The sequence below is a fragment of the Danio rerio genome, chromosome 21 (genome assembly GCF_049306965.1).
Source record: "Danio rerio strain Tuebingen ecotype United States chromosome 21, GRCz12tu, whole genome shotgun sequence".
NCBI lineage: Eukaryota > Metazoa > Chordata > Actinopteri > Cypriniformes > Danionidae > Danio > Danio rerio.
The window spans coordinates 17,406,786-17,432,277 of NC_133196.1; the positions used below are offsets into that span (position 1 = coordinate 17,406,786).

The 25,492-nt window shown below is 33.8% G+C and overlaps 1 long non-coding RNA gene across 3 annotated transcripts in view; it reads left to right on the top strand.

The window, feature by feature from the left end:
* Positions 1–25,492, top strand: part of LOC141379836 (uncharacterized) — a 152,905-nt gene that overhangs the window by 86,766 nt on the left and 40,647 nt on the right. Inside the window, exon 6 of one of the 3 annotated variants that reach the window (XR_012396688.1) lies at positions 8,202–9,698. The exons of the other annotated variants lie outside the window; for them this stretch is intronic. This is a non-coding gene — a long non-coding RNA (uncharacterized lncRNA). Of the gene's footprint in view, positions 1–8,201; positions 9,699–25,492 lie in introns of those variants that run through there. 3 annotated transcript variants of the gene reach the window in all.

Genomic DNA, 25,492 nt, shown 5'->3' on the forward strand with positions numbered 1-25,492 from the left:
CTGTTGTTAAATACTGTACATACTAAAATGAAAAAGTCTTAACTACAAACTGACAAAATAAAAGTTAAAGAAATTATAACAGAATATATATTATTATTGTATTAGAAACTCTTAAAAGAAATGATAATGATGCAGTCAAGCCTGTTATTTATCATATCCCTGCTATTTTTAAATATAATACAGCCAAGGTATTTTTTGTGTATGTTTTAATTTTATCTGTTGTGCAGGGTCTTTTCTGATAGAAAATTGTAAATAGAAAATGTAAAATTTGTTGGAAAACTACTGTTAATTTATATTTTTACAAATATTAAACATTTTAATTTACAAAATAAATTGTTTTTAATATTAATAGCAAAAAAGTTAGTAACATTTTAAAATAATGGTCAATTAGTTAATGTTAGTTAATGTATTTACTAACATGAACACACAATTAGTAATACATTTATTACATCTTTGTTAAGGTTAGTTAACATTAAGTTAAATGACGTTAGTTCCTGTTAACTCATGGTGCATTACGTAATGTTAACAAGCACAACTTTGGATTTTAAATGTTTTATTAACTCATCCAATTAAACAATGGTCAATTTAAATTAAATAAATAAAAAAATTTAAAAATCCTGAAAAACTAAACACATTGGCTGGAAAAATCATTGAGCTTTAAAGGGACAGTTCATCAAAAAATTTTATTTCTGTCAAAAATTCTCTCCCTTATTATAACCTGACTTCAAACTAATAGCCAATGACTTCCATAGTACTTTTTACCCCATACTGCAAATATTAGTTTCTATTGTTTGTCAATTTTTTTTTCTACAGTATTCAACAGCAAATAAAAACTCATAAAGATTTGTAACCACCTGGGGATGAGTGAATTTTCATTCTTGGGTGAAATATTTTATTCAATTAAAAGATTTCAATTTAATTGAAATTTTTCATTTTAGAATGAAAACACTCCTCATCGAGACTGGCATTTTTATTGTGCTTCAGAATAACAATCTCTGTCCATCCTGTATGGCCTAAACCCGTGATATGTGACCATTCACACTAATTTTGTATGCGCATATTTTGCTGTACTTGCACTCTACGGGTTGCTTAATAGCCACTGACGGAACGATACATGATCATTCAGAAGACCAAGTGAGTGATTAAGGATAGCCGTGGCTCTGTTTTAAAAGTTTGTGATTCAGTCTATCTAAACTAAAATGAAGCACCAGTGTTTCCAAACTAAAACAGGGGCTTTTGCATTTACAAAATGGTCCGGGACAAAGATTTCTGAATAGTGTTGACACCAGGAATAACTGTAACAAAACGCATGCATTTTAAAATGAAAATGCACTAAAGTAAAATCTAGCTTACTTCTTTCACTGTTTAATGGATTTTCACTCTATAACAAACGTGGAAATCATTTGCTTTGCCACTTATGTAAAATCAATATTTTTTTTTCAATGCGAAAAAAATAATGTGATCATATTTTAGCCACATCACACTTGGCAAAACAACATCAACAGCCTTTTTGACGAGCTATAAAAATCTAAACATTTGATGATAACAAATACAAAATTGCTGATTGAGACTTCTTAATACTACTTACTAAAAACCCATTCAAGTCTCAAAATAAGTAAATGCATAAACTCTAGTCCACTAGTTACTTAATGTAAATCAATTACAGCAAAAATACTGTATTTACATTTACAGCGCCATTTATTTTTTCTGTAAATTGTATGTCTACAGTGTTGCATACATTTACTGTAAATATACAGTATTTTTTACCGTGCAACTTTAAAATACAGTTATTTTACAATATCAAAAAGTGCAGTACACAATATAAAACAACACACATGTTCAATATATAGACAGTAGAAACTATGACCAGATTCACTGTCCTCCATTCCTCGTCTTCATCTTGCAGCCCTTCCCCCTCCCAGGCTACTCTGAAGCAGCTTCCTCTATAATTACCAGTTATTAATTTTAAATGAGTCTGTTAAGGCGTTGCATGATTTTAATACTGGCTGTTAATATCAGATCAGATGAGATTGGGGGAAGAGGAGATGAGAGGAGGATGATGGAATGGGTGTCTTCTCTCTGCCATCATTAGAGAGGGACGACGACGTCAGTCCATCAGTCTAACGTTACTCCACACACACGCACACTCACACAAATGTCTGGTTTGCCATGCTTCTGGGGACTTCCCATAGACATAATTACTTTTATACACAATGTTATGAATTTCCTGTAAAATCTCGAGTAATTTATTGGCAGCAGTTTGCAAGTAACTTACTGTAAAATCAAGTACAGCAAACTACTGTATTTAAATTTCTAGCAGCATTTATCTTGGTGTATTTACAGTATTGCATATATATACTGTAAAATATACAGCAATCCTCACAATGAAACTGTAAAATACAGCAATATACTGCATAACTGTCCTACAGTAAAATACAGTTCATATGACAGTTAAATACTGTCATCTGCATAAATTATTAGCTGTGTACTGTATACAGTAATTTTCACAATGCAACATTAAAATACAGTAACATACTGCCTAACTGGCCTACAGTAAAATACAGGTCATTTTACAAAATTAAAATTTACAAAAGTGCAGTACAAAATATTTATTCTGTCCCTTTACCCCAAAACCAAACCCTCACAGCAAACATTCTTAACTTAAAATTACTTCATTCATTATGATTTATAATCATTTTATCAATGAAACCCTCATTTTAGGTCTCCTAATTTCAAGCTCTATCTATGATTTTAGGCAGCCCACACACACACTTTCTTGAGTGAGAGATCATTTTTACACCTGGTTTAAGACCTGTTCATTGTGATGCATATAAATATGCATTTTTTAAATCCTAAATTACAAATAAAACATTTTTACTGGGATTAATGAAGCATTAACATTCATGGAACCAAGACTTTCCATTTACTTGTATTTATGAGGTTCCTTAGATTATTAATATGTTCTTCACACTAATCCTTTTTTTTTTTTTAAATGGATAGTTTGTTCAAAACTGAAAATTCTGTTATTATTTACTTAGCCTTTACTTGTTCCAAACTTATTTAACTGACTTTCTTCTACTGAACTCAAAAAGATATTTTAAAAAAAGATTTAAACCATTTTGTTTTCCTACTATGGAAGTCAAAGGTTACAGGTTGCCAGCTTCAAATCTTATAAATCTAAACACTTGAGGCAGAGTAAATAGAGAGTAAATTTTCATTTTTCTGTGAACTATTTCTTCAAGAACAAACCATTGATACATTCTTTATGACGCTAAAAAACTATATTTTTATGGAATCACTGCAAAACCTCTATAATTTTATAAAGACTGCAAACAAATAAAATTAATGCCAAGAATATTCATGTCAAGCTCATTAATATGACTTGTTAGGCACACATTCGGATTCACAACTTTTCTCGCATGTTCTGCCAAACACGTGACATGCATTACAACTATATTTATTTACCATAGCAAAAGCTTTATCGGGTAACTTGTTGCAAATCAACATAAAGTCCTAAAACTGACAAAAACAGGTTGACAGGCTTTATATAACAAATTATCTATGTGACGCATTTTTAACTAGTTTTTAATTTGATACTATTTTAAAATTTCAGTTTAGTTATAGTTTGTTTTATTATGAGTTTAATTAGTTTTAGTTTATTTTTGTAAACACATTTCTATTTAATTTTTATATATTTAATTTCCATTTTAGTTGTAATAATTCTAGTTTTGCAGAATTAACAGAACACATCCAGTCGACCGAAGAAAAGCTTAATGTTTGAACAGCTTACATGAAGTCTTTTGCAAAGCTCTCAGCAATCAAAGCATAATAATTGCAACAAATGCAAACAAATACATGTAAACAAATAAAAGAATTCAGACAAACCCAATCTTATTAACGATCATACTGTATGTAAGCATGCCTAAATGACATGTCTTTGGCAAACTAAAAAAATAATAGAACACATGGTTTAGGTTTATGTTGAAAAGCTGTTTTAGTAGATATAATAATCACACACTTGACTGGTGTGTTTGCACATCAGCTTCGTCTCCAAACAGCCCCAGGTCAGATATTTCACCACATAATGAGTACTTATGAATTCTGAAAAAGATTTTTGCTAATTACTATTAGCAACTACTTAATACACTTCACTGGCCATGTATTATTATTGCATGCAATTATTATCTCTTTTGAAAGGACAATATAGAACTGCAGGTTAACTACTGTATATTTATATAGGCCTCTATACACTCTATCTACACTCTATGTTCGATGTAATCTCAACTGAATCATGAAAAGGGGTGGGCATATAGTAGCTCCACCCCTTAAAAATAGCCAATAGAATTTTGTTTTACCACCGCTCTGCCAGTGAGAGTGGTTGAGCTTAAATATGAAGTGTCTTAAAGAGGGCAAGGCATGTCAGATACCAGAGAGCATTTTATTGGTCATGAATTGATGAGAAACCGAAGTTAAAATTCTGTCATTCTGTCTGAATGGGGAAACCTCAAATTCTCAAAAACTGTTTGCCAAGCTTACAATTACATTACATATTTGGTGTCCCCAATAAACTCAAACAACAGCTGTCTCATAAGCAGGGCCAGGCGGAATCTGCGGAAGTTTTTTGCTTTTTCTGTGGAGAATTTTGGTAAAAATCTGCGGATTTCTGCTGAATTATTTTGGGAGTATCCAGCGGAGTATCATAACTTAGACCTTAATATATTAAATAAAAAGTAATACATTACTGAATAAAAACTGAATAAATTCAGAATTACACATTTACTTAAGTAAATAAACTGAATTAATGATGGGCTAAAAATCTGCAGAAATCTGCGGAATTCTGTGAAAAATCTGTAAAAAATCAGCAAAATTCTGCTCGCCCAGATTCCGTGTGGGCCTACTCAAAAGTTTGGTTTCTAAATGTTCGAATTAAACCAAATCTGTATTTTTTTATTACAGGTCCTAGCTAATGGGCATGCACACTCGAAAGAAACGAGATCACGACACTGACCTTATTTATGGCTGTGTTACACATTATCATCCTCTGAATAATGATTGTCAGATCACGCTTGTCTTTTGAAGTAACCCACAACTTAGTCTTGATGGCGATCTCCTCCAGAAATGACAGTTTCTTTCTAGTTTGAGTTGTTGCTGTCATGTGATGTGCGTTTGATATGATGGACTGTGCCTCATGTTCATTTCATACAGATTACAAAACCAGAAAACTTTTGTTTTCAAGTGTAGTTGGTTAATTTAAAAGTACAGGTTTTATTTGGATATATTTCTTATGTCTGTGTAGAAAATATATAGCAAAGACTATAGAATAAACAAGACATGTCATTTGAAGTTTAGAATAGGGAGAAGTCTACATAAACTAGCAACAACAAATACTCAAACTTGTAACAAAAAGTTGCTGTCATTACTGGAGGAGATTCGCCATCAAGACGAGGAATTCGTTGGTTGGTCCTTCACGCGATCTGACGAAGCATTGAGGTTAGTGTCATGATCTTGTTTCTTTCAATTAGGCGTTTCAAAGATGGCCACCGAGTAAAATGACTTGCCTTAAAGGGGCTTTGTCTATAGCAGGGGTCTCAAACTCAATTTACCTGGGGGCCGCAGGAGGCAAAGTCTGGGTGAGGCTGGGCCGCATAAGGGATTTCACAAAAAAAAGTCCTCAAATGTCATTATTAACAGTTTTAATTATTTCTTCTGAACATGAAGTGTCCTGAACATTAATAGAACATTGAGTGAAGATTATGAACAGTTCTTCTGAACATGGCATCTTTTGCCTACTTCTTGCTGCCAGAGACTTGACAGCGCTTCTTCTCACAAATCTGAACCACATTTGGCTTTAGAGCGGAAGCAGTTGAAACCCTCAGTATGGCTTGAAGATGATCATCATTAAGTCTAGACCTGTACTTTGACTTATTGAAGTCCTAGGGAAAAAAGTGGGGGAACTCACTCAAAACTTCCATTCACTCACCTAAAAAAAGGCGTATATATGTATAAATAAAACACCCCCACCCCACTCCAGTCACATCAGTCTGTACCAGTCTGTATCTACCTATAATATCAATATATATAAGATGCAGGGCAGGCACGTGCACACATAGGGCTTAACCTGTGCAGAGCACATGCCCTTTTTAGTCTTGCATAGAAAGTGCCCTTCCAAAATGATCGAAAGTGCCCCCGCGACGCGACACACCCTCGGTCCCGCCCTTCAGTAGGCGCGCGATAACATCGCTCTTGAGTACGCGCGCGACAACACAGCTGATCAGAACGCGCGCGACAAGCGCATTGAGTGACAAGCGCGCTGTGTACGGATAGAATCAGCGGAGCGGGAAGCGCTCTATCTCCCCGCTCCGCTGATTCTGTCAGAGTACAGCTGTCGGCGCGGGCCACAAAATATTGCACTGAGGGCCGCAAATGGCCCGCAGGCCGCGAGTTTGAGACCCCTGGTCTATAGTCTTTGCCATTAAGGTGGAAGCAAAGACTGTAAAATACAAATGAAAGGGACTTTGATGGAAGTGACAAACTACAAGCTTAACATTTATCAGTTTTATATCTTCTCTACATGAATTTTGTCACTATTTTGGTGCACACTAGCTTATAGATATGAGCAAAAACACATGAGTAGCAGTGCAATATGGCTGTATATCAGCACTGGTGGGAGGTGTGTGTTGGCTTGAGGATGCAGACAGAGTGACTTAGTGCCCCCCACCAGTGCCGATATACCAATGTAATCCCATGGCAATTTGTAACTTTTAGATTTATTGGCTAATTCATTTGAATTCGTACAATCTAATTTGTACAATTTAGTTAGGGGTGGGATTGGGTGCAAAGCCTCGTTTTTAAAATCGTACATTTTTGTACGACCGAACTCCCATAAATTCGTACAAATTAGCCACTTAACTGACAAAACGTAAAATACTTACATTTCCTCGTGACATCAGGCAGGATATACAGCCATATCGCACTGCTACGAGTGTGATGTTGTATTTTTAAAACAGTTCAGCTGGATAATCGTGTTTATAAAAAGAAAAACAAACATGGAGACTTTCAAAAACTCTCTTATATAAGGAACTACTTTCTTCCACCATTCATTCACATCTGACATTAGAACAGCAGAAACCGTTGTTCATCACTAACATCATTTTAGAGCTAGTATTTGAATGATTCTCTGGCGTAATGTCTAAAGTGATTACAAAACAGGTGATTTTGCTCACATTTTAAGATCATAGGGCTAAACAGCATAAAATGCCATCAGTCTACAGAGATTTCCCAGTATTACTCTATTGCAATCAGAATTTCGCAATAATTAACACTGAAAAAGCCAGAGCAAAGCACGCACAACCAGTTTTTGTGGTATAAATACAGCACTACAAAATACAAGAGATATTAACTTAGATGTCACTTAACTGTTCTGTAATGATTTGTTCAGCTGTAGTTTGAAACTTATGCTGGAAAAATGCAGTTTTTCTCCCCTAAGCACATATTATGCTGTCTTTGTTGCCATCTTGTGAATGTCAACCGTCACTTTCTTTGATCTGCTCAGACAGGCTGATGGCAGCCAATGCACTGAATCCGATGCTCGGTAATTATAAATATTTTAGAATAGGCACTAATAATTATAAGTAAACTGCATAGTTGCAACTAAACATCACACAGCTTGAGAGATTCAAGAACCACACAGAACTAATGTATAAATCCTAATAACTAAAAATATTGATTCAAACATCTAAAAAACTAAATTTTTAATTTCATGGGACCTTTAACTTTTCTGACTTTGACTAATGTAATAATGTGCACGTCTTGTGAAGCTGCTTTGTAACAATGATTATTGTGACAAGCGCTATACAAGTACACTTGAATTGAACTGAATATTTTATTTGAGTTGGTCTATCGATGACTCTTTATTTATTTTAGTTTAGTTCATTTATTGTGTTTTTTTATATTTTATTTCAGTTAACGAAAAAGTATTTTTAACAAATATTTTAGTCTTAGTTTTCATTTACCAAAATAACCTTGATGCAGTGAGAGAGAGGGAAAAAATGGAAGTTTTAAATAGTGTGAAATAAAAAATGAGTCCAAACTGGCCCAGTCATGCACAGAAACTTTCTCTCTCTTCTTCTCCTGCTCTCTCTCTTTCTCCTTCACCCCCCCTCTCTCTCTTTCTCTCTCTCTCTCTCTCTCTTTGTGTTCAGTATTCCAGGGTCCTTTCAGTACCTAAAGTGGCGCTTGCTGCAGCTGAAGTGTCTGTGCATGTGTGCCCGAGCCTGCAATTCACCAATTTCACTGCTAATTAGCCTACAAAGCCGGTGCCTGGCGGGGGGAGTAGAGAAGGGGGTGTCGCACGCGGGGGGTCCAGGGCCCGGGGCCGAGACGAGATGAAGGAGGAGGAGGAGGTGCTGGCACAGCTGACACATATGGCTGGCTACCAGAGACTGGGTGAAAAGGGTGGAGGTGGAGAAAGAGAGGCTGAGTGAGAGAAGGAGGGGAGCAAATGAGAGGATGATGTGGGGTAGAGGAGTGAGCCGTTCTTCTAGAGTGTGATACAGATGGAAGAGAGGGAAGGCATGAAGCCAGAGGAGCACTTTCGCATGATTCACGTCAAGGCTTGAATGCACCTCTTAAAGCAAACGCCACGCTCCGCTTTGACCTCCACATGAAAAGCCGCGCAGATAGTGTCACAGCGAGGTGATTTTACGAGGTCGCGAGATAGCGAGGGCGCCAGTAAATAGGGAAAACATGCATTTGAGATTAGCAAGGAAGAAAGTCCTGCCGATGCCTTTGATTTGTTGCAGCAATCAAAAGCAAGCTGTTGAATGCAGCTTTAAACTTTTCTTGTTAAAGCAGTTTCATTGCATGCATTCTAAGGGTTTGTTTACTCAACGATGTAATGATTTTTTTCTTTGCACTTTGAAAAGTTTACTGCATAATGTTGTTCAAATGATCGCCTTTCACACAGATCAGTGGGATTTGGTGCTGCGCAATATATACAGTAGCACAATTATTAAAATAATGTAAAAATGAGCGCTTTAATACCTGCCGCAATAACACCCTCTAAAAGACTCCTCAGCACATGAGGCAATGTAGTTACATGATAATGACCAGATGAAACCAAACAGAGTGGATTTTCTTGTCCAAAAATCTGTAATATTTTAACATTGAAGCTAAAATATTGTATGACCAACAAAGCAAGCCATAATAAGAAAGCAATAAGGCTCCACACGTGTTTTTGTTTACCTGATTGTTGTTGTCGGTAAAACTATAGCAGTGGAGCAAAGTGGTAATTCTATGTTTTTTGATTGTTTACCATGGTAAAACGTGTGATTTGTTTTATGGAACAGTAAGGCTATGTCTACACTAATCCAGATAAATCTGAAAACGCTAGTCACAACAAACAATAGCATATTGTGATGATGCCATGACTGGGTGTGGGATCATGGGAGTTGTAATCTTCAAAAAATCCTATAGGAGTCCTGCAGAAATTATGAACTATTCAAACAAAAGAAGGAGAGTAAGGTTAAAAGCTGTCCAAGCAATACAAGAACGCAGATGCAATTGCTGATGAGTAGGGCCTGACAGCATCCGCAGATGTGTTTTGCTATTTCTGTGCTGAATTTTGTACAAAGTCTGCAGACTTATGTGGAATAAGAGTATAGTAACTAAAAACTAAATAAATACATTCATTCATTTTTTTTTCGGCTTAGTCCCTTTATTAATCCGGGGTCGCCACAGCAGAATGAAACGCCAACGCATCCAGCAAGTTTTTTCGTAGTAGATGCCCTTTCAGCTGCAACCAATCTCTGGGAAACATCCATACACACTCATACACTTCGGACAATTTAGCCTTCCCAATTCACCTGTACCACATGTCTTTGGACTGTGGGGGAAACCGGAGCACCCGGAGGAAATCCACACGAACACGGAGAACATGCAAACTCCACACAGAAACGCCAACTGACCCAGCAAAGGCTCAAACCAGCGATCTTCTTGCTGTGAGACGACAGCACTACCTACTGCGTTGCTCAACTAAATAAATGAAATAAAAAAATAACTTTATTTTTAAGGTTTACGATTCAAAACCAATTAGAACCACTTGTTCAGTAAAGATATAATAAGTGTCATATAATATATCTACAGAAAATATTACTTTACAAACTGTATTGTATATAAACCATATAAACATTTGCATATTATTCCATAATATTACTGAAATTAATATAAAATTGAATAAATATTAGTACTTGGCAAAAATGAATACTGATTTATCCCATGTATACATAAAAACACAACTACAATTCTGTCACATAGATATTCCAGTTTATATATGGTTTGCATCATATATATTCATTCATTCATTTTATTTTCTGCTTTGCCACCGTGATCCCATATATATCTGTGTATGTATGTGTGTGTATATATATATATATATATATATATATATACATACATATATATATATATATATATATATATATATATATATATATATATATATATATATATATATATATACATATATATATATATATATACATACATATATATATATATATATATATATATATATATATACATATATATATATATACATATATATATATATATATGTATATATATATATATATATATATATATATATATATATATATATATATATATATATATACATATATATATATATATATATATATATATATATGTATATATATATATATATATATATGTATATATATATATATATATATATATATATATATATATATACATACATACATATATATATATATATATATATATATATATATATATATATATATATATATRTATATATATATATATRTGTATATATATATATATATATATATATATATATGTATATATATATATATATATATATATGTATATTTATATATATATATATATATATATATATATATATATATATATATATATATATATATATATATATATATATATATATATATATRTATGTATATATGAGCAGCACAGTGGCGCAGAGGGTAGTACAATCACCTCACAGCAAGAAGGTTGCTGGTTTGAGCCCCGACTGGGTCTGTTTCTGTGTGGAGTTTGCATGTTCTCTCTGTGTTTCCAAAGACATGCACTATAGTTGAATTATATGTTGAAGTATGTCTGATAATATTTTTTTCATCTGAAGAAAGTCTTATTTATTTTATTTCTGCTAGAATAAAAGCAGCTTTTAATTTTTTAAAGACCATTTTTAGGTCAAAATTATTAGTCCCTTTAAGCTATAATTTATTCGATAGTCAGAACAGAACAAACCATCATTATACAATAACTTGCCTTATTACCCTAACCTGCCTAGTTAACCTAAATAACCTAGTTAAACCTTTAAATGTCACTTTAAGCTGTAAAGTAAAGTGTCTTGAAAAATATCTAGTCAAATATTATTTACTGTCATCATGGCAAAGATAAAATAAATCAGTTATTAAACTTGAGTTATTAAAACTATTATGTTTAGAAATGTGTTGAAAAAAATTTGCTCTCCGTTAAATAGAAAACGGGGAAAAAATAAACAGTAGGGCTAGAAAGTCAGGGGGACTAATAATTCTGATTTCAACTGTATATAACACTGTTCTATTTTGGATACTTAGTATAAACAAACCATACATATAGTGTATGAAATGAAATTGTGCCTTTAAATGAATCTACAGTTGACATGTAGAAAAACAGATTTGTTAGAGCAGCCACAGGGGGCGCTGTTTCCAAATCTGGCTTGAGTGTTTATGAGGAGGAGAGCAGCAAGGGAAGGCTGAGTGGGGATGCCCAGGTCTGGTAAGCCTACACTGGGCACAGCTGCACCGGAGCCAGCCCTGGCACCATCCACATGCCCTGGCAGACTTAACAGGTCTTAGAGCCTAACTAAAACACACACACAGACACACACACACACACAATCCACCCAGTCTGCTAGCTGCCAGCCGTCCTAACACTGTCTTTGCCATGCTGGCACCCGTCCTGCCACCTATCGCTGACGGCGACGGTTTCCACAGAGACCGGAGTCTGGCGTGACGCCCAGCAGAGCACTGGAGTATGGCATTGGCAGCGTTTGTATAAGCTTAGGCTTGTCTCTCTCTCCTTTCCCAGTCTCCTTCCCTCTCTCTCTCTCTGTTTGTTTGTTGTTTTTGTTTGTCCTCTGTCTCCCGACGCTTGTATATTTAAGGCTGTGGATGTGGAGGTGGAGAAAAGGATTATTCCGGAGGCGCACAGGGGTCACACTCCTCTGGGGTAAAAGCGACCACCTTGAGAGAGCACCGCAATGCTCTCACACCCACAATCACACACAAACAAAAAAACTAGCAGCATGAAATTTACACCATAACAGTTCCAGCGACAACATACGTGACAGCATATGAACATATGTGTGTGTTTATATCATATAAGCACAATCTATGTATAGAGCGTCTCTGAGACATGTTTGTTGCTAAAGGGGTAATGCCAAGTCGACAGATGTAATTGTTTGAGCTGAATATGTTCACCTAAAGCCCTCATCTTAATCCCAGTGGACAGACGCAATATAAAATCCCTCTTTAAAATGAAAATGAAAACAGTGTAAACATTCAGCCATCCAACATGGCTAGCGAGTCACTATAAGACAAAGGACTTATATGGATCGTACGTTGCAGGCCACTAAAACGTTACTTTGTAAAGCTGGCTGCGATTCCAGATTATTCACACTGAGCACAACCTATATAAAGTGCAGATGGCAGTTTTGTTAAGCTTTATGACAGTTATTCAGACGGCTCATAAAAAGAAAGTTAACAGCCAGGCAGAGTAATATCTGATCATTTACAGTGACCACTGGACCACACTTTTGCTGTATATATTTTTTGGCAGTTGTACATGGATTTATGGATGCACAATATTAGATATACTTTTATGAAGAGTTTTTGAGTTTTTCAAATACAGTAAAAAGGTAGTTAGTTATTTTTTTAACTTCAACTCTGTATTAAACTGACTTAACACATTAAGTTAAAAGTCTTTCAACTTAAAATGAAGTAGAAATATAGTTCATATGAATTTAAATATAACACAAAAATATATGCTGTCATAGCTAGTATATTTTATTCATTATAAGATATTTCATATTATTCAACTTAAAAATTTAAGACACCAAATACATTTTCTTACAGTGTGTGTGTGTGTATATATGTATGTGTGTATATATGTATATATATGTATGTATGTATATGTATGCATGTGTGTATATATGTACACACACACACACACACACACACACACACACACGCACAGTTGAAGTCAGAATTATTAACCCCGCTTTGAATATTTTTTCTTTTTTAAATATTTCCCAAATTATGTTTAACAGAGCAAGGAAATTTACACAGTATGTCTGATAATCTTTTTTTTCTTCTGGAGAATGTTTTATTTGTTTTATTTTGGCTAGAATAAAATCAGTTTTACATTTTTTTAAAAGCCATTTTAGGGACAAAATTATTAGCCCCTTTAAGCTAATATTTTTTTTGATAGTCTACAGAACAAACCATCATTATACAATAACTTGCCTAATTACCCTAACCTGCCTAGGAAACCTAATTAGCCTAGTTAAGCCTTAAAATGTCACTTTAAGCTGTATAAGTGTCTTGAAAAATATCTAGTAAAATAATATTTACAGTCACCATGTCAAAGATAAAATAAATCAGTTATTAGTAATGAGTTATTAAAACTATTGTTTAGAAATGTGTTGAAAAATTCTGCTCTCCGTTAAACAGAAATTGGGGGAAAAAATGAACAGGGGGTCTAATAATTCTGACTTCAACTGTATATATATATATATATATATATATATATATATATATATATATATATATATATATATATATATATATATATATATATATATATATATATATATATACACTGACTGTGGGGAGAAAAGGAAGAACGTGCAAACTCCAACAGAAATGCAGAAATAAAATGTATTTTATCTTTGCAGAAATACAGAAATGCACTGCAAATCGCACAGAGCACAATGAAAATGGGTTGAGGGAAGTTTATAAATTGTTTATTAGATTTTATCGAGATGCACTCCTACCGGAGAATAATCCCAATCGATTTAACATTACCAATTTGGTAACACTTTATAATAACTACACACTATCAACTATTTATTAAGCATTAGCAAATAGTTAAATCATAATTTTTTAAGCATTAACTCTACATTAAAGGATGTTAGTAAGCAGTTTATAACTGCAGATATAAATGCTCTTATCTTGACTTTTATAATGTGTTAAATAATTGTGTTTTCTACTTTGTTAATGATTCATTTCATTCATTCATTCATTTTCCTTTCAGCTTAGTCCCTTTATTAATCCGGGGTCACCACAGCAGAAGGAACTGCCAACTTATCCAGCACGTTTTTATGCAGCGGATGCCCTTCCAGCTGCAACCCATCACTGGGAAACATCCGTACACACTCATTCATACTCACACACTATGGACAATTTAGCCTACCCAGTTCACCTGTCTAGCATGTCTTGGAGTGTGGGGGAATCCGGAGCACCTGAAGGAAACCCACTCGAACACAGGGAGAACATGCAAACTTCACACAGAAATGCCAACTGACCCAGCTGAGGCTTGATCCAGCAACCTTCTTGCTGTGAGGTGACAGCACTACCTACTGCGCTACCGCGTCGCCATTATTCATTATTCATTACTAAATTAAGTATTGCATTATTTACAAACCAATTATTTAAGAATAGTTGGATGTTTTTTTTAAGATCATTCAGAATGCGTAGATAAATGAATCATAAACTATTCAATTTAACATTTACATATCTTATTATTCAGGCATATATTAATAGTTAATTGGTATGTTAATCAATGCTTTGTTAACTCAACTTTTTGCAGTTTTGTGACCTAATCTAAAGCGAGGACCAGTTATGCTTTATAAATCCCTTTTAAATGACAATTAAAGGCTCAGTTATATTTAAACAGGAAAAACAGAAAATAAACGACTTTATTATTTCTGTTCATTTGAAGATAATGAAACTGTATCAAATAAAAATAAATCTTTGCAACCTTATCTAATCTAAAACTACTGCGCAGTTTAAACTGCTAAATAACATTGAAATGTTGCATCACATAACAAGTATGGTGTTCAATTATTATATGGTTGTTGTTTAATCTAAGTTTATGTAAAAGTTTGACACTCCTGTTATTCTGTGATGTTAAAACTTTACAGTAATTAAATTTTTTTAGATAAGATTGCAAAGATGTATTGTACATTTGATACTGAGCCTTTAATTGTCTGTTAAAAGGCATTTACAAAGCATAAACAGTCCTCAAGTTCATTTATTTATAGAGCACATTTAAAAGCAGTCACAAGACTAGCCAAAGTGCTGTACATAAGACAAGGTAAAAATAAAAAGACAGAATATAAAAACATAGAAATAAGGCAAGAGAAACAACTGAAAAAATGTAGCAATAGAAAGGACTATTAAAATAATCTTAAAAAGCCAAGCTAAAATGGTGCGTTTTGAGAAGTGATTTAAAAACAGATAATGATGGAGCCAATCTAATCTCAAGGGGCAAGGTGTTCCACAACTGAGGACCCGCCACAGAGAAAGCTCTGTCCCCTCTATGTTTCAGCCTGGACTGCGGAACTAAAAGAAGATTCTGCTCACTTGACCTAAGAGATCTCACATAAACAGTTCTCACTTTAGATTAGATCACAAAACTGGATTAACTTGTGTTAATAAAGCAATTATTAAAATACATAGTAAGCATTACTATGTCTGAATAGTACGATATATAAAAGTTGATTTGAATAGTTTATTAATTATTTACTAACTCATTCTGAATGATCTTTAAAACCATCTCCTACTTTTAAATTAATAATGCAATACTTCATTTAGTAGTAAAAAATAAATCAGTCACAAATTATGAAACACATTTATTAAGCACATTATAAATGTGTTTGTAAGTCAAGAATAGAGCATTTGTAGCTGCAGTTATAAATTGTTTACTAACAGTAATTAATAAAGTTAATGCTTACCAAATAATGAATTCAATATTTGCTAATGCTTAAGAAATGATTCATAGTGTCAAGTTATTATAAAGTGTTACCAAAAATATCACAATGCTAGATTTTCCATTATCACGCAGCCCTTGTATTGTGATTACTGCTCTGAAATAAGTTCTTTTTAAATGTCTGGGGAAAAACAAAACAACTTTTTTTCCCAATTAAATACACTAAATTTTATTTTGGGGGCGAGGCAGTGGCGCAATGGGTAGGTAGCACGTTCGCCTCACAGCAAGAAGGTCGCTGGTTCGAACCTCGGCTCAGTTGGCGTTTCTGTGTGGAGTTTGCATGTTCTCCCTGCCTTCGCGTGGGTTTCCTCCAGGGGCTCCGGTTTCTCCCACAGTCCAAAGACATGTGGTACAGGTGAATTGGGTAGGCTAAACTGTCCGTAGTGTATGAGTGTGTGTGTGAATGTGTGTGTGGATGTTTCCCAGAGATGGGTTGCGGCTGGAAGGGCATCAGCTGCGTAAAAACTTGCTGGATAAGTTGGCGGTTCATTCCGCTGTGGCGACCCCGGATTAATAAACAGACTAAGCCGACAAGAAAATGAATGAATGAACGAAATTTTATTTTGAGAAACATTTATAATATTTTGGAACAGTAAACATGTCAGGCTAAAAAATTTAAATAAATAATTGACCTCTGTCTTCTTAATTAGTTTCAAAAACACTGGTTTCTTTACAAAACATAAAAAAACACATTGAAAAAAAAACCTTACATATACCTTAGGAACGGTATAATAGAAATTTTTTGCAGTTTTAAAACCTTGACTTTTCCAAACCATGGTAAACCATGAAACTGGTTATCATCCCATGCCTAAGACTGCATATTAATCTACAAACATTTCCCAACAACCAACAACTATACAGTACAATAATTTATTAAACTGATATTCTATATTTGTGTTTGTTTCACAAAAGCCACAGGCCTAAAAATCCACTTCACCCCATGATCAGTTACCCCCCCTCTCTCTCTCTCTCTCTCTCTCTCTCTCTCTCTCTCTCTCTCTCTCTCTCTCTCTCCCAATAAGAACACTTGCAAAAATCTAAAATTATGTCTTTCTCTTTTTTTTACTACCTTCAGACGAGCTCCACAATGAATAAAAAGGCAGATCTATCTGTAACACTCCTCGTTTAAATATTCTCCCTTCTGCCTATTTCTCCCCCACCTCTCTTTCTCTCTCTCTCTCTCTCTCTCTCTGGTCTGCTTTATTTTATTCCTGGGTGCAAGCTGAATTTAATAAATATATGCAAATGTGTGCGGCGGAACATGACGAGTTTAAATCAGTCTGCGCTGCTCTTTGAGCGCTGGTGAGATTGAGGCTGAGAGCTGACCCCGGGTTAATCATTTTTCACTTCCCTATCGCATTCAATTCGCCTGCTGCCAGTGTACGTGTGTGCGCGTGTGTGTGCGTCTAGGTGTGGTATAAGTGAGTGAGTGCATCCCTGCGCGTGTGTTTGTGTGTGCATTATTAATACAGAGGGAGGAAAGTCATGTTCGTGTTTTTTGAGCAGATCAATGAAGATAAAGTCTTTTCATTTATCTTATCACAGATGAATCTTAAGCAGTACATAAGGAGTTTTATTGGGGCGGAAAATATTCTTCCCCACACATTTGCTCAGCAGTAAAACGAGCACCTCGTGACCTGTTGTCTCTTACCTCTCTTTCTTTTTCTTCAGAAAGCATCAAACTTATAAACAAAAAGCTTTGCATTTTTAAGTACATCTTCGGCTTTATTTTTTTCATTTATTATTCTTTGTGCATCACTCTTCTGCTCATATATTGTTTTTGTGATACAATTTAGTAAATATGCTAAAACTCTTAAAAGAGATCAACCTTGTGCTGTTCTATGTATTCATTTATATTTGTGCATGCTGTTCATAGTGGAGCATGGGGTAGAAAGTAACGCAGAGTTAAATGTAACACAGAGTTTTAAGGTATTTGCTCAGGGTTGACCATGGCATATTTCCGAGGTTTTCACCATAATGTCAGCAGATGTCTTTCTGCCAATTATTGAAAAAGTCAGGCGAAATTTGGATGAGAAACATAGGAGAAACCATTTTTGCAGCATAAAAGTAATTTTTTATTATAGTCAATATTTTTTTATTTTAAAAAAAATTGTGAAAGTCTGTACGTAAGTCTTAAATTGTTGTGATTACCATCCTCTAGGAGTCTAGGCTAAAAGATGAAACCAATCTTAAAGATGTAAAAAAACACTGTCTGCTAGCCAGTTTTGAGGAAAACATGACACAGCGGGGTTAGTTGTAACAGGGCGTTACAATTAAGCCACACACTGTAGGACACCAGTTAATCTAACAAATGTTATTTTTAATAGAACTATATTTTATTGCTAATAATGCAAATAAATGCATTGTGTAATGGATAAATGGATAATAATGCAAATAGATTCAAATGTGAATAAAAAAGAAATTACTGAGGAAATATCGCTACTTTTTAAAGTAAACAGAAATTAAAGTAAGTGTGTGAAATCTGCCTTTGTAAGCATGTGTTAAATAACCCCCTGTCTGTTACAACTCGCCCACAGGTGGGGTAAATAGTAACATTTTTACTCCTGGCACTTTTGGCAATACTGCACAGAAACCATAGGTCCAGCAATCATAATTTCAGTGCTTATTTGTAGGAAAGGCTTGTGTGTTATTGGTAAAAAATATGGTTTGTCTAACCCCATTTCTTTGTTCATTATTTGACCAAAACCAAAAAATGTTACTTTGTGCCCTGCTCTCCCCTATGTTTACTTTATCAATAAGTATGAGACCACATTGGTACATCCAGAAATGGGCAAAAATACATTGAAATGTATTTTAAAGTAAAATACCAAATACCTTAATTTTACGTGTATCAAAATAAACTACAAAATACAGCAGCCACAAATGTGTAAAATATTATATTTAGAAAATACAACAAAATACTTTTACAAGGGAGCGTGGCATTTATTCACAAACCTTAAATCAATAGGTATATTTGATCAAATCCTTCACCATTAAACTGGCTTTCTCTTTCATTTTAGTATACATTTGTACAAATTTCTTACAGAAAATCCTGTCTTTAAGATTATTTCTTTAATCACTGTAAATATCATGTAATGCAGATGAGTTGGAATAGTACTATGTCTCTTCATTGTGTTTCCATCCATTGTGGGGCCGGTGAAACTGCAATAATCTCGTAACAGTTTTATATTTTAAAAGAGCGTATGAAGAGGCTTTTATTATTTTTTATATTTGTTCAATAAATGTATTTTATTTATTATTATTTTTTGCAATTGAAATCTTCAATATCTAATGTTAAACATGATTTCTGAAAACTACTCAAATCAGTTTTGGTCATTTCCATAAATCATGTTTTTTTGCAATTGTACTCTTCAGTGCATATTGAACACAAACCATGATCTTTAAAAGTTATTCATTTTACCTATATATAAACTCTTCACAGCCTTTTGAATCTCTTTGGGTCGAGACTTTTGGTCTCATTCACCTTTAACCATTTTTAGACATTAAAAACAGCTCGCTTGGCTGCTTGATGTTGCAAACTGATATTTTCTACTTGTTCTGTATAATCATGCAAACACTTGTTTGTAGAGCAAGTAGTTTGACTGTTTTTTGCCGTTTATTATTCCTAGTCATTTCTCCCATAGGCGACCAAATCAGAAGTTCTAAAACAATCGCAAAAACGAGTGCACTTTCGCATTGAAGAATAAGATCAATAGACTGGAGTATTACAAAATACTGTATTTGTGTCTCATATACTGCATTGTGCCACTTTGACATCTCTTCATTAACGGTACACTGCACCTGCAGATCTGCTACTGGCATTTGAAACAGCCAGTAAAGTATTGTAGGAATCACCACTGTAGGACGTTATGTTATGTTGTTTGTCCTATTTTGTTGGCATAACATATGCAATCCTTCCTAAACTAATATTATTTGTAGAGAATACTCATTCTTCCAAAAAAAAATTTCTTTTCTTCTTTAACTGGAAGTCCCAGTTTGCCCTTTTATTAAAGACCAGTACACAGCCTTTAGGTGCTTTATATTTTTCAAGTTCCTCTGCATTTCCACCTGCAGCACTGAGACTGAGAATGATTATGTGCTGAAGGCTCCTCATCCTGTTCTTAAGGACTGATATTTTATTCCTTTTTATTTCTTAAGCAAAGCTGCTGATACCAAATCGTACACTATACTGCCGTTATATATTACTGGTCTTTGCATTGTGCAGTATACTATTTTCAATAATTTTGTTACTATTAACAACAATTTTGTTGCCATTTGTCTGTTATTTTCTTTATATGTGTTGCATAATTTCCATCTATTCTTCAAGCATTGACCACCGTCTTAATCAATTTTCTGTTCTGATCTCAAGCCATGGCAAATAACTGAGAAAGCACCTATCAGAGGCCACATTTTGAGGATGTCATCATGTAGACTTCTTGCAAAGTATTTTATGGTATTTTAAAAATACAAAAATACAGGGCACTAAAGTATTTTGATACAAAATATATCATCAAATACAAACTACAAACTATTTTATGTTTGAAATACGTATATTAAATACATGTAATATAAATACTGCCCATCCCTGGGTACATCATCATGTTATTTGAACCAGATTTTTAAAATAAAGAAGCATTATTACCAAGAATAAGGAATTTCAAGAAAATAAATATGATAAGCTTTATCACAAGGAAGATACAAATATTTAACTGCGTGTCACTGCTTATCAAAAAACTAAAACAATATAACTAAAGAATTCTTCACTGTGCTGAGCGAGCGCGCTTACTGAACAGTGAATCATCGATGATGTAAGTGTGACCAGGCCCAAATGTAATGTGAGTGCGGGCCGTCGGGGGAGACGAGAGGGGGGACAAGCATGCTTTGGCCTGGTTTGAGGCAACTGTACATAGTGTGAGTACGCCCTTTAACATAAAAATAATCATACAACTAATATTATTTTCTTTAAAGTTACAAATGTTAACTTGTTAGCATGGATATAATTGTTTATGTGAAATCTAATTATAACAAACCATTGTCATTTTACATTTAATCTGTGTATAATTCAGTCTGTTTTTGGTAATTACTGCATCCTTGTGAATTTATACACAAATGTCGATCATTTGACATTTAAAACTTACAGAAATCAACTATACATTTATTTGAGAATTATTGTAAGTTTCTGTACACTTTGGATTTTTAATAATTATTTTATTTATTTAATATACGGTTTTAAAAGGGGAAATATTCCTCCTCATGTACTAAAACGAGCACCTCGTGTCTCTCACCTCTCTTTCTGTTTCTTCAGAAAGCATCAAACTTAAAAATGCAAAGCTTCTGGTTTATAAGTACATCTTAAGCTTTATTTTTTTTATAGATTATTCCAAGTGCATCGCTCTTTATTTTTCAGCAGTTTAAATGTTCTGCTCTTCTGTTGTTATTGTGTTACAATTTAGTAAATTTGCTAAAACTGCTAAAAGAGATCCACCCTGTGCTGTTTTATTAATTCATTTATTTTTATGCATGTTTATTTCATCCATAAGTTAGAAACCACATGGGTACATCAACATGTAATTTGAAACAGATTTTTTTAAAATAAAGAAACATCACATAAATTAAGCAATAATGTGCTAGTCTACACTTTTACATTCAAACAAGTCATTTGTGACACTGAACCTCAAGAAAATGAAAACAATAAGCTGAAATGTGATTGCAATTATTGCTTTTGTCAGATTCATTTGCATGTTTGTGCTTTTACTTTTTAACATAAAAATAAAACTAATAAGATTACAAAGTTATAAGTTACAAAGACAAATGTTAACTTGTAAGCATGAATATAATTGTTTTTATAATGTTTGAAATCTAATTATAACAAACCATTGTCATTTTACATTTAATCTGTGTATAAATAATTCAGTCTTTTTTTGCAATTACTGGCTCCTTGTGAATTTATAGACAAATGTCGCTCATTTGACATTTAAAACTTACAGAAATCAACTATATGTTTATTTGGGAATTAGTGTAAGATTCTGTACACTTTGAATTTTTAACAATAATTTTATTTATTTATTGTACAGTTTTAGAGGGGGACACCCAGCACACACACAACGTCATAAGACATTAATATAAGGTTAGATTTAGGTCCCCAGCATCTAAGGACAATTTTGACGTCAAATGACACTGATGTTTGGTCGATTTTAGGTTGTGTTAGAAAGTGACCTAAATCTAACGTCTTAAGCCCCGGTCAGATCACACCATTTTGGCTTGACGTCCTTCGTTCCTTCAGTGTTGAGAGGATTCGTAAACAACAAATGGGCCTCACGACACAAGATTGTTACGTCTTGTGTTATGTGGCATAGTTCACGACAAACAATACCATGCCTGCAATGTCTCACGACACCATCTCAGAAAGTCTAACAAGTTTAAGTTTTTTCTCGTTCTTCACGACGAGTTCCGTCAAGTAGGTGACACTGTGCAATAGGAGCACATCATTTCTCGGTTATGTCAGCGGGTGCTGCCGGTCAGGTAATCAAAAAATTGCCTGAATATTTAATTATGGGTGGGTCATGGGTGAGTAAGATCAATCATTGGTTATGCAAACTTTAACCTTTTCTAAATATTAAAGTGTTTTAAGCAATTTTATCTGACAGTCTGGCACAAATATGCAGACAAATATGCAGTTCTTTCATTTTTCCAACAGAGTTTGTTCTTCCGGGGTAATCTGGGAACATGTTCAATGCTGCGAATACATTGCAAAAGCATTTCCTGCTTATTCAAATTTGTCATTAATAGTGAAAAACTGTTTAATATAGGCTTCTCTGAAATATTTCAGTTTAATTTATTTAGGCTAGATTATTATTTTATTTAACAAGCCAACATAATCTCATGGCAATTCATGTTTTGGTGCATATAACGGACTTGTTTTATTCGTTATTCTTGTTTATAGCTGACTAACAAAAGATACATTAAAATTAAGATACAAATTATACCAACCGAAACTCATTTCAAAAAGATTAAAAAAGATATTTTTTTCCTAGAAACATACAAATAATATTTTTGTTCGTGCCCCTCAATTACTCAAATATACGGGTAAATGTTTTGTTTCGCTTTAAGGAAAATAGGAATTTAATGAATGTTTCACTGTTATTGTTGTAATAAAAATCTTTCAATTATTATTTGCTTATTTTAATTAATTTTAAAATATGTCATTATTTTAAAGATTATATCTAGAGCATCTGATTTTTATTTATTTATTTTTTTTATCTGCTGCTTATGTGCTTTCATTTTCTTTTTCTCACTCGTGGCTAGTTTAAGCGAGGGAGTGTTTAATAAGACACCCATGGCAGGAAAGTATATAATTAGATGTGAAAGAAAATATCTTAATATTCAAAAGGAATCATAAGTTTGAGCCTATCTGTGTCGCAAGGAATGCTCTTAAATAATGATTAATGTCTGCAAGCATCAGTGTTTATTAATATTGAAATAAGATAAAAAAAAATTTTCATTGAGATGAGAAATATGGTTATAGCAACACTTGTGACTTCTTTGGGAAATAGCGATGACTGATCAAGAAGGAAAGTGTGGCACATTTGTTCCCCACGAAAAGTCAAGATTATTTAAAAAAAAAAACAAAAAAAAAAAAAACGCATAATCTGACAGTCATCATGACTTTCGTAAAATCGTGTGATCTGACCGGGGCTTTAAACCAACGTCATATTTACATCAATTAGTGACATTTATTCATCAGGTAAGGCAACCAAAATCCAACGTTTGATAGACATCATATTGATAACATCCACCAAAAAAGCTGTAAAATCATTAGATATTTGGTTGTCTTTTGGTTGCGTTGGAAAGTAATCAAAATGCAACATCTGTCTGACATTGAACATTGACAACAACCTGACGTTGGGTTCTGATGTCAACCTGATTTTCATCCCTAAACAAAATGCAACATCCCTTGATGTTGGGGTACAACGTCAATCTGACGTGAAGTTGACGGCTTGTGCCGGCTGAGAATATTCTTCCTCTTAAAAGACTTACACTTAAAAGAGCACGTAGTGACCTGTTTTTCTTCTCTCTATATCTTTTCCTTTAAAAACATAAAAATTAAAAATCCAAAACTTCTGGTTTTAAGTACATCTTCAGCTTTTTCCCCAACATTTCTATTCAACACGCTCTTCATTCTCAAGCATTTCTCTGAGCATTTGCAGGCATTTTTCACATTTTCTTATTTTCTGCTGTGGTGCTGTTAGTTCTCTACAATTTTAGCAAATATGCCACACATGTGTATTTGTACAACTGCTACAAGAGATCAACCTTGTGCTGTTCCATTAATTCATTTGTATTTATTCATTACATTCAGATGTTTAGTGTTAGAATATAAAAATTGAAACATAAAACATCCATATTAAACGCCTAGAATTCAAAATGTAATTTGAACCAGATTTTTCAAAGACAGAAACATTATCGAACAGAATAAGAAATATGTAAGGTTTCACGCTATTTCTAGGTCACCAGTCAAACAAGCTGCTTGGGACACTGAATCTCAGGGAAACTAAAATGGTTGGTTTTTGACATGAAGAATTGCAAACATTGTTTTCCTGATATTTGATTTGACTTGTCATATTCAATTTCACTTCATCTGTGTAAGAGAACTTTAAAGTACAAAAATAAAACTAATAGGATTGATCTTAAAGTTTCAAAAAACAAATGTGAATTTGTTAGTATCAGGCATGCACCCATTTAAAAGTTAAATATTTAATTACAGATATTGTCATTTTACCTACACTTTTATGCAATTTTAAAGAAACATACTGTATAATCATTACTTGTTTCTTGTTTTCCACTTTTGCACTACTTGATACAGTAATATCGAAAAGTTTAGAGTCAGTAAAAATGTTTTTTTGCTTTATGTTCTATTTATCAGGCTTCGTTACAGTGAATTGAAGAACCAATTATTCCGGCATATTTTTTACACAGTGGATGCCCTTCCAGCTGCAACCCAGTATTGGGAAACACCCATACAAACTCATTCTCACCAAAGAGCATAGAATCACCAAGAGGCGACACTCTAGTGCAATTTGGGAAACAGCCACTATATGGCGTGATAGCCATTTTGGAATGAAAACTTAACAGCATAAAAGATAAAAGAACAACAGCATATTATAAGTCAGTAAAATAAACTATTATAAGTGCTGATTATTGTCATAGTAAGTGCTGTATTGTCATCTTTCAGGTTGGATCTCAGCTGTAATGCACTTTTTAAATAAATAAATAAATAAACAAAGCAGCTGCTTGCCATCGCAACAGCAATAAGATTAAATGAACAGCCGATCGCTTTCACTCCAAAATGGCAGAATTCGGGGCTTTTGCTGGGTGCTGCTGTTGCAATGGAACG